Source organism: Falco naumanni, chromosome 1 (genome assembly GCF_017639655.2).
Source record: "Falco naumanni isolate bFalNau1 chromosome 1, bFalNau1.pat, whole genome shotgun sequence".
NCBI classification, from domain to species: domain Eukaryota; kingdom Metazoa; phylum Chordata; class Aves; order Falconiformes; family Falconidae; genus Falco; species Falco naumanni.
In genome coordinates, this window is record NC_054054.1 from 58,080,994 (window position 1) to 58,090,660 (window position 9,667).

General features: G+C 40.5%; 1 long non-coding RNA gene across 1 annotated transcript; it reads right to left on the reverse strand.

Moving 5' to 3' along the window:
* Window positions 1–2,327: 2,327 nt before the first annotated feature.
* LOC121088902 lies at window positions 2,328–8,409 on the reverse strand. The gene is made up of 3 exons (XR_005828059.1): window positions 6,096–8,409; window positions 3,368–3,473; window positions 2,328–2,777 (listed from the first exon to the last, which is right to left on the reverse strand). It is a non-coding gene; the product is annotated as an uncharacterized LOC121088902 (long non-coding RNA).
* Window positions 8,410–9,667: the final 1,258 nt, after the last annotated feature.

Below are 9,667 nucleotides of genomic sequence, written 5' to 3' on the forward strand. Positions count from 1 at the left end.
CAGTCTGGATTTTCCTACTGCTGTACACATAGGCCTTTATGATTGAATTTGCTTGGAGTGGGGAGCTGTATGATTATTCTTTCTCCCTTCTAACTTTTTGTCCTGGGTTTCAAGGGTGGCAGAACAGTTGCTTGGTCTGATGCAGGCGGCAGCATCATCATACAAAAGCACCCCTGCATGGCACCCACGCTCTGCTGTCTGCCAGGCCGCTGGTTTGCCTTCCACTTGTAGCAGCATTCTGCCCATACTTTTCAAACCTAAAAGACCGCATCTTTGTAGGACAATTTATTCTGAATGATAAACAGTCCAGGTGTTTTTTTCCCTAGTTTGTGAAGATTAAGGAAATCAGCAAAGTGTCTCCTAATGATTCAGTGTAACAGTTAAAAATGTCAGGGTTTATTTCTAGATGGATGTGGTCACAGTTTTTGCTTTATAAGTGCATATACCAAGCACAACTCAACTATACTGCCGTATGAATCAGAAGTGCCTATACAGAAAGTCTGCTGATGTGGGAGTTTCAAGCATGCATTAGTGAGGAGAAGCTGTGACTCTACCTCGAGTGCTTTTTGAAAGCCAATCTCATGCTCTATTACAAACAGAAGAAACAACTATCTGCATGAAGTACACAGCACAGATACTCTTTGCATCATCTAATGGTGAAGACAGGGGTAGGATGGAATTACTTCACTTTGTATGAGTTCCTGTGAGAAAACCACAGAGCTACAGCTTTCTGCTTGGTTGCAAAAGCATAATTCAGATACTTTGATCTATCTCCTCTTGGCAATTCTATAATCCATTTTTATAGCAAACTATATAGGAAGGGGATAGATTAATTTTCCATTATATTATGTATCAAAACATTCTAGGGGTAATTCACAAAATATTTCATATAGTGGCTCCCCCATGCCCTCAAGGCTACATGTCTGAAATCAGAACCACTTGCTTCAGGAAAGACGGCAACAATTAAGGGTGGAGGGTGGTTTCCATGTGGTGAAAATCGGTAGGTTTTCACAGCTCCCAGTAGAGCTACCCAGCCTCTTTCAGCAGAGAGCTTGGCTCCTTAGATGCCTACACAGCTTTTTGTCGAAGATGACCATTCTTAGAGGTGCACACTGGAGTTAGCAAGCTGCCAGGCAGCCTCAGAGCAAAAGATACAAGACTAAAAACTCCAGACTCGACACATGCTGCTGTTGGGGAAAATCTCAGGTTTTCTAGTGCCTTCTTCCTTGCTCTAAGAACAAGGTTAACACTGATGAAATGCCTCGATGAAAACTTCCCATCACAAATTTCAAATAGAAGTAGTAGGAACTTGTGAGTGTATTCAGTGCCAGAGACCTCTGAATTTAGGGGGCTATAATGGAGTATAAGGAGCACAAACTGGCCCACCGTTTTTAGTGTTTTTCAAACAGTACAATCTGTACAATCTTTTAGCTATCTGCTAACTTCAATATATTTGCTGATTTGATTCATTTCCTTTATGACCAGTCTTTCAGCTAAGATACAATGGGACTGCAAAAGAACTCTTTAATTTAATGGCTTTCATTAGATTATGAGTTTCTCACTTGAATGAATAAAGACTTACGAGAAATCTAACTTGTGAAGGGCAGCAACAACCACAGACTGAATTTAAACTTATGGAGGGGGCCAGGAGGAGCAAGAAATATTACTATGAACTTTAAAACTGCTGTTAAAATCCATATGGGATCTGTGAACAGAGAAGAAATAGAGAATCTGAATACCCTGATTATTTTTTTAAACTACAAATGCTTAATAACCAATCATAACATTTTGACATTTAGGTAAACAGCTATATTGAAAAGTAGAATTTGAGTACAGCAACTTTTGGTTAGTCCCTTAAATTTAGTGCTGTTCCCACTGAAATAAACTGAAATTGGGAGTGTCCACACTATGCAAGTTGTGTAAGACCAGATGAGCATCTGTTCCTTTTTTCCATCTCCAGCACTGACCAGGTCCAGATCCACAGCTTTATTAATGCAGCCTGAAGGCAAAATCTATTGGATTCAGAGGAAAGATTTCCCTGTTAATTTCAGGAGGAGTAAGCCACATGAGTGGCAATTATATATTCTTTTACTATTTTCAAAACAAAAAATAGAACGGAATATTTTGAATACCCACAAAATAGTTGAAGTATGTTGCATTAATCTAAGTTAATACAAGAATAGCCTGAAATTGAAAGAATTATAATAAGGATATCCTCAATTTGGCATGTAATGGCATATATACTCTTATCACCATGACATTTGTCTTTTCGCTGCTGTGCTCCATGGGAGCCACTCTAGTGCCGTCAGTGGTCTCATTTAGTTGAGTCCCAGCCCTTCCCAGAGCCAGGTCACTTGCTGCCCTTTATTGCAGTAACAGCAGATAGTTTATTGGTGAAAAAACCAACCTGGATCATTACCTCAGGGTCCTATAGGCCAGCAGGCGTGGGAAGAAGGACAAATGGTCTGGGGTGTGGATGGGAGCAAGGGGGTCCTAATGAGTCTAGGGAGAGGTAGGAATTAAGAGCTCTGGGTTTTATTGCCCACAAGTCACTGGGCTGTTGCATTACTCCAGTCAAGGACTTAAGCTGGATGAATACTTGTAAAGGGCTTTGGGGTCCTTGCAAAAGAGCATGCTCATGTATTTCCAGAGGTAACCCCAAGGGTCCTAAGGAGAGGGTGAAAGACTCACATTTCCCCAAACTGCTTTCGAAGAGCACAGGCTTCCTGCCCTTTTTGTAGACTTGCTCCCTTTCTTGTTCCAAAGGGCATACCAGCCTTAAAAAAAAAAGAGGCAGCTAATTAAGGAAATAGTGACTACCTATTATGCCAGAATCTGTAAAATGTGGGTTTATATTTTATGTACATAGTAAACCAAAACCTTTTGCTCCTTTATATGTTGCTATAGAGATGAATACAAAAAATCTTCATAGGAGAGATTTTAGGCAATTTAAATGCAAGTGATTTATGTGAAAGCCGTCATAAAATAATTAAAGAATAGACAGAATTTTCAATTTAACTGTTAGCTTCTGTTTGCTGTGATACTGGAGACTGGAAATTTACTGCTGTAGGGACAAAATACATACTGATGAGAGACTCAGGCAGTGAAGAGTTATCGGGCTGCGGAGACTTTTATAAAAAGAAAGGTAGAATGAGGATATTTTTGAGTATTTTTTTCTAAGGTTTAGCACATACTTCTAAATTCTCTTTGCTCCCAACACCAAAGAGAGCCCTCTGTGAAACAGACCCTTGATCAAACAGCTTAGAAGTTGTTTTTACTCAAGCTCCTTGTGTAAAAGTTGTTCTCATACAAGTCCTGAGACTACAGCCAGGTACTAAAAGGGAGGAGAAAAAAAGAAATTACTGACCTCCAAACCCTGCTGTTTCATGATGAGCCACACTCCTGGGGTGATATTTCTTCCAGAAACCCAGCTCTTTTTTGTCTTTTCAGAATCAAGCTGTCTGGAAATTGTCCTGGAATGCAAGGGCAAAACAGTCAGAGTGCCTATAACTTCAAGAAACTCATCATGGGCTGCCAAGGTCCCGTATCTCTACAATACGTTTTCAAGTATAGTAACATGCACCTAGATATGAGTATTCTATATGTACTTCCAATTAACGGACACCTAGTTACTGGCTGTCCTAGCCAGTTTTCCAGCACAACAGGATAAAAGCTGCTCACATTGACATTGGTTAATGCCCCAAAGCACATTGAATTGTAGCATGCGAAAGGCAGGATTTCTTTCCCATCTGTTCATGTGTATCAAATACTGCATGAACGTAGATGATGATAATTCATGCCAGTTGGGGTTATTTGGATGTGGTGTTCTGTTTTGAGCTCATCTTTCATCAGACCATGTTCACCAGTGCTTGGGGCCATTTCATCCACTGGCAGTTAGGATCTTTGGAGGCATGGGGGGATTGCTTTGGCTTGTTATTAAATTCCTGTAAGGGAGGATGGCAGGTAGGATTTGGGAGGAAGAAAAGCAGTGGTTTTGCATGGAAGTAGGAAAATACAGTTCCAGTGGGGATGAGATCAGTGTTTGAAGGTATCTGTTGCCAAGGAAATATATGGTATTAGAGAAATAAGATCACAGTTTTCTCCTACGACTGCTTCTCTATTTTGATGAATATCTGTGTTACAGTCCAGAGGAAACAGCAACCGGAGGAGAAGCTGCTATTGCCAAACAATTGGGCACACATGGTATTAAGAATAACCTTCTTAAAAAAGGGATAGTAGGATGACGCTTCATGCTCTCATTCGCATTACAGAACGCTCTGGAGTACAAGGATGCCCACGCCCTGAGGCGCATGCCTGAGGCAGTCATCCATCACTTGTCCCATCACTTTCTCAAGTAGGCTTCAAACCTGAGAGGCGGAATATTCTTTCTGTGTGAAACTGTGCGTTAACTGAGAAGCAGGTAAAAGTGGATGATGATTTAACTGTTCAGAAAAAATCCTTGTCACTTCTAATCTCCTGTGTTGCGTTGGTTTTCTAATCCACTGTATCACCCATCAGGAGATTAGGCACGAGCTATCCAGCCTTCCCCACTTGTAAATGGATTTGAACCATATGGCTTGTAAACCCCGCAGCGGTCCTAATGTGAGTTTAGTTGGGGCCCATGTGCTGCTTCTAAAAAACAAGTATTACTAATGTTTTTACATCAAACTTGTAAAAGTTGAAACTGGTTTTGGGTCTGGATCTGACCTTTCCCAGAGTCTGGGAATGCTGAGATGGTTATTAAAAGACTGTGAAGCCAAGGAGTAACAGCAGCGCTTGGTAGTTGTCCACAAAGAAAAGCATTAAGAAGCAGAAAACTTTTTTGTGTCGTATAACTTATATGGCCAAAAACCAAGGGACAGTGGCTCGCTGGTGTAATGCCCTGGCTATTCTTATTTGTTCTGTGAAGCATCTCTCTGTGACAGCCACGCAGTCATACAGGTTTGCTTAATTTGTTCAAAGGAATTGAAAATGTTAGGTAGTCCCCTCCTGGTTGTGTTTGTGAAACAGAAGTAAATTATTGTGCTGTGGTTGGACAGCAATATAAAATTAACATTCAGCCAAATGCATATTTTCTTCTACAAAAGATCTTATCAGCTTTTGGAAGAGAATAGCTGCCTTTTCTTTGCTCAGTTCCCAGTAGAAAGGGTTTGATAAGAATGGTACATTGAAAGTGAAAGGCACCTCTTTAAACCACCAGTCCATTGCAGTAACAGCTGAGGATGGTTCACTTCTGCGTATTTGCTAGTGTTTGTTCCATCCTCCAAACGTGGGTTTTTTGGAAACCTGATCCTTATGAGCTCCAAACACCCATGTGGGCGAGGAATCGCCCTTTATAAAAGGAACACAGCATTTCTTACTCCTTTTCATGAATATTAACCATTTCCTTCTCTGAACATTACAATGATTTGGCTGACTTCTTTGCTTTGCAGATGGGAAAAGTAAGGTTAAAATGAAGAGTACAAAACCCAAGAAAGAAATAATTTAAAGACAGAGTTCTAAAAAGAAAACCCACATTGTTTGTCTTTTTAATATTTAACTTCATAAAAACATTGAGGGTTTGGGGGTTTTTTGTTGATGATCTTGTAGTCATCCTAAAATCCTTCCAAGGGCCCAAGATATAATAAGTAATACTGTAAGTAACACAATAATATCTTATTATCTGAGACATAAATGGAAAATTATTACGGATGATAGAATATTTTTTAGGAGGGAAATGAGCTAAGCAAACATAAAGAATGAGGCGGTACACAGTGCATAACCCATTAGCCTAATTCATATCTGTAAGAAAAGCATCAATTAACTAAGTTTAGAGAGAAAGTTTCTTTCCCTTGGAAACTTGCCTTTTTTTTTTCTTTGTAAGGAAATTACCTTGTTTAACGGGTCATTTATTTCAAAGCTGTCTGCAATAGGGTTTTCTCTCTTTCCTTTGAAATCTCCAGATACAGTCATAGTGAGAGACAGCGAGCTGAAAGAAACTGCAACTCCCTTGTCAGATCACCTGTTAGTCACCCTGGACCTCATCTTTGCCCGCTGACTTTGATTGGGGTAATGATGGGGTATGTTGCTTGGAAATAAAATTCAATAATGCTGACCTTTCGGGACAAACTCAGAATACATTTGTATCACTGAATTCCTGCCACCTCTGGACAGTTGTTTGATCTCTTTTTTCCTGTCAAATAACCATCATATAGTCTTACTGTCTGCAAATCTCCCCTGTTGAAGGGAGCACTGCAGTTATTAAAGGAAGACTGCCTGAAAAGAAAAAAAAGTATACTGTTATAACCTAATTATTGCGCATATGAGAGTAACTGAGGTTGCAGCCTCTACTCCTCTGACCTAAGCTCCATAGCTCTCTGAGATAGGTAGGTAGATGTTGGTATACCCATTTTCTGCATGGGAAATAGAGGGAGAGAGGTTGCATTATCTGCCCCCCTGTAATATAGTGAGTTCTTGACAGGGATGAGATTGGAAATCACAGACTCTCATGCTCCCAGACCTTGCTGCTTTCCTGAGCATCCTCTCCTGAAGGATGAGTCCTGTGAATGTGCCCTATAATACTGGATATTAAATAGTCATACGGTTCACTGAAGCTGGTGGGCTGGTATTGCAGTCCTTCAGACAGAGAAAGGCTAAGCACTCTTCCATTCAATGAGAGTCAGAATGGTAGAAGATACTGTCCAAAACTACAGGAGTAATAGGAAAAACAAAGAAGCCTACACATCATGGCTTATAAGGAAAAAACCAACCCTACCCAACCAATAAAAAGGGGCGAGAATGTCACTTGAAATTATGCCAGGGAACATGCATCTTGGGGTTTTTTTCATTAAGAAATGGTTACATTAATTCAGGTTTATCAGAGCTTCAAGATAAAAAAATGGTTTACCTGGGAGATAGGCTCATTTTCATATTACAGGAATTTTGAGTAAAATACCCTTGGATAAATAAAGCTCAGTTGGATATAGGGCATGGTGAATGCAGAGGTTTGTTTTCAGCTCAGTACCTAGAGGCAGGGATTGACTGCACAGGAGCGAGAGCAAGAGGGTCAGTGTGTTAAGGAAACATTCTCTGGGTACATTTCTTCTACAAGTATCATGAAAACTAAATGGACCTACTAAACGCTGGGGGTTTATTCACTGCCGTTACCGCAGCGAATGCTGGCCGTGCATGGTCTGTATTCTGCAGTACTGCTTACTTTATGATAAACTGATTGTCCTTCCTCATCCTCTGCAACTGCGCTTGGCAACAATAAATGAGTGTGGATGCGTAACACTGCTATAAAGCAAAGCTTTTAGATTTCATGCACCACCTTCTCTAAGCCATGGTAAAAATACAGTTTAGTATAAATATTGAACAGTACTCTGAAGCATGTTATTGCAAAATTGTGGTTAGTTTAAAGTTGGTTGAAGCCACATTGCAGCATAGTGATGCCGTATGCCAGAAATATACCCCCTTATATGCCGACAGCAGAATTAGCAGCCTGTGCTTAAGCATTTAAAAATATTGCAGTTGTAAAGGTTAGGGGGGAGAATTCTGCTTACCTTTTGTGGGCTTTTTGTCCTCAAGGCCATCTTCTGAGGGGCAACTGAGTGCCATTCTGGTGTCTTAGTCAACACTGGTCTTGTCCTGAACTACTCATCTTGCAGAATTAAATTGGTTAAAACTTCAATGACCTTACCTCAGAATACTTTTGTTCATCTGAAAATGTAACTAGAAATATCCAGAATGAAGAAAGAGAAATAAACCAACTAAATAAATGACATTCTTGCTTTACCTAATATTTTCTGCTAGTGTATAATAATTAACAACTACTAGGGGGCAAAAGAAAGTTAATCCATTCTTTAGAAAGTGAAGAGCTGTTTATGACTAACTTCCCAAGTAACCTCAGCTGCCCCAGTACATTCCAGGCAAGACAAGCTGTTTCAGAGATAGCAAGGGATCGGGTTATATTGGAGTGATGTGCTACAAGATCTGCGCTTTGAACTGCATCCAGAAATGAATAGGTCATCAAGGTAGTGCCGAGGAGCTGAGGAAAATGTTCCTACTAGGTAAACTGGTCTAGCTGAGGGATGGCCAGATTCAGCACAAGTTACAGTTCTCTAAAATACGTAGGTGTTTTGGTATACATTACCCAATTTCTACAATTTTCACCAAATCAGGTGTTGGAAAGTTATTAACTTATTTGGTAAAATGTTTTCTAAATGACAGTGAGAATTATATGATTAGTGACTAAATAAAGTGTAAAATTTCGTTTGTTCTCTGGAACTGTGTTTTCGGATAGCAGAGATAATCCTACTTGCAGTTTCTTCCCCAGTGCTTATTGTTCCACACATAGCCACGTCTTACAGCTGCACAGAAACCATAGTCTGCACACCAAATGTTTTACGTGGATGTAAGAAACTTTATTCCAATTTCTCCTGCTACTAATCCCACCATAAAACTGCAAATCTGTCTGGAGCGTCTTTACAGCTACACCAAGGTGATTTGCGGTAGAATTTGTTCTCTGTCAGGCAGTCTCTTGGTTGATGCCCAAGCATTTGAGATGTCTAATTTGCAATGTTGGGTGACATCTGTATCTTCTGCTTCAACACCTTTGCTGTTCTGGAACATTTGAATATTTTTCCTCATATGTGTGTGAAAGGAAAGCCAAAGAGTAATGTTTCATTGTGGCTTATTCCAAATTTCTTTCCAGTATCAACCTCTTTATTTTACCCTAAGAGTGATTTGGCAAAAAATGTCTATCAGTCTCCACCTCTTGAACTTGATCCTGGTAGGTCTCCCCATGTGTCCTGGGCCAACCTGCAAACTCCAGGTTGTTGCCACCTCTGCCGTTTCTGTATTCGTGGTGAGGTGAAATGCAGTGTTAGCACCAAGCAAAGGGTTTGTGGCTGGTTAAACTGATACAGGCGAGAAGCATGTTCACTTTGATAATGGTCACTCTTTACACTGGTGAATGCCACCAATGCTTCCTTCAAAGCAAGCCCATCCTTCACACCTGAACCCTAAAATTGAGCTCAGAGTAGTAGAGACCTGCTGTGACAAAGAGGATTGAGAGTGCCTCCCCCCAGCCATATAAGAATATGGGGAAGGGAACCATAGAGAAAAAAAACAGGGAAAAGTTGTTATAGTTCAGAAATGTCTTGGATTGATTCATTAAAGGAATTGTCTTAGATTCACACCACACGAGCAAACTGAAACAGGAGAGTACATATGGTTGTTTATCTTTTTTTCTAGATCTGCTGATTATTTTCCTATGTAAAGCAAAGTGATTCTGTATTGGAAATACAAAACTTGTGCATCATCTGTTCCTGGAAAGATGAGCTCGGGCAAAATGCGTATCAAAGCTGCATAGGTGTGGAGTAGAGAAAGCTATCACTGGTCTGGTGTGCCCTGAGAGAAAGGATCCAGGGAGATCCAGGTCTTCAGAGGGCTGCTGGCCCCCACAGCCTGTGACACAGAAGTCTCCCAGAGACAGCAAGGACACGTGGCTACAGCCTCCTTGGACTGAGGAAAGCTTGAAACACTTCGGTCACAGTAGAGCAGCCAAATGAGTCACACAGTGAGGGTGAGTGAACTTTAACAAGGCGATGGAGAAATCATCTACTATGTGATATAAAATTACTAAGTGAAGCGGAACATTTTTCAGAACAGATAATTGAAACATTCT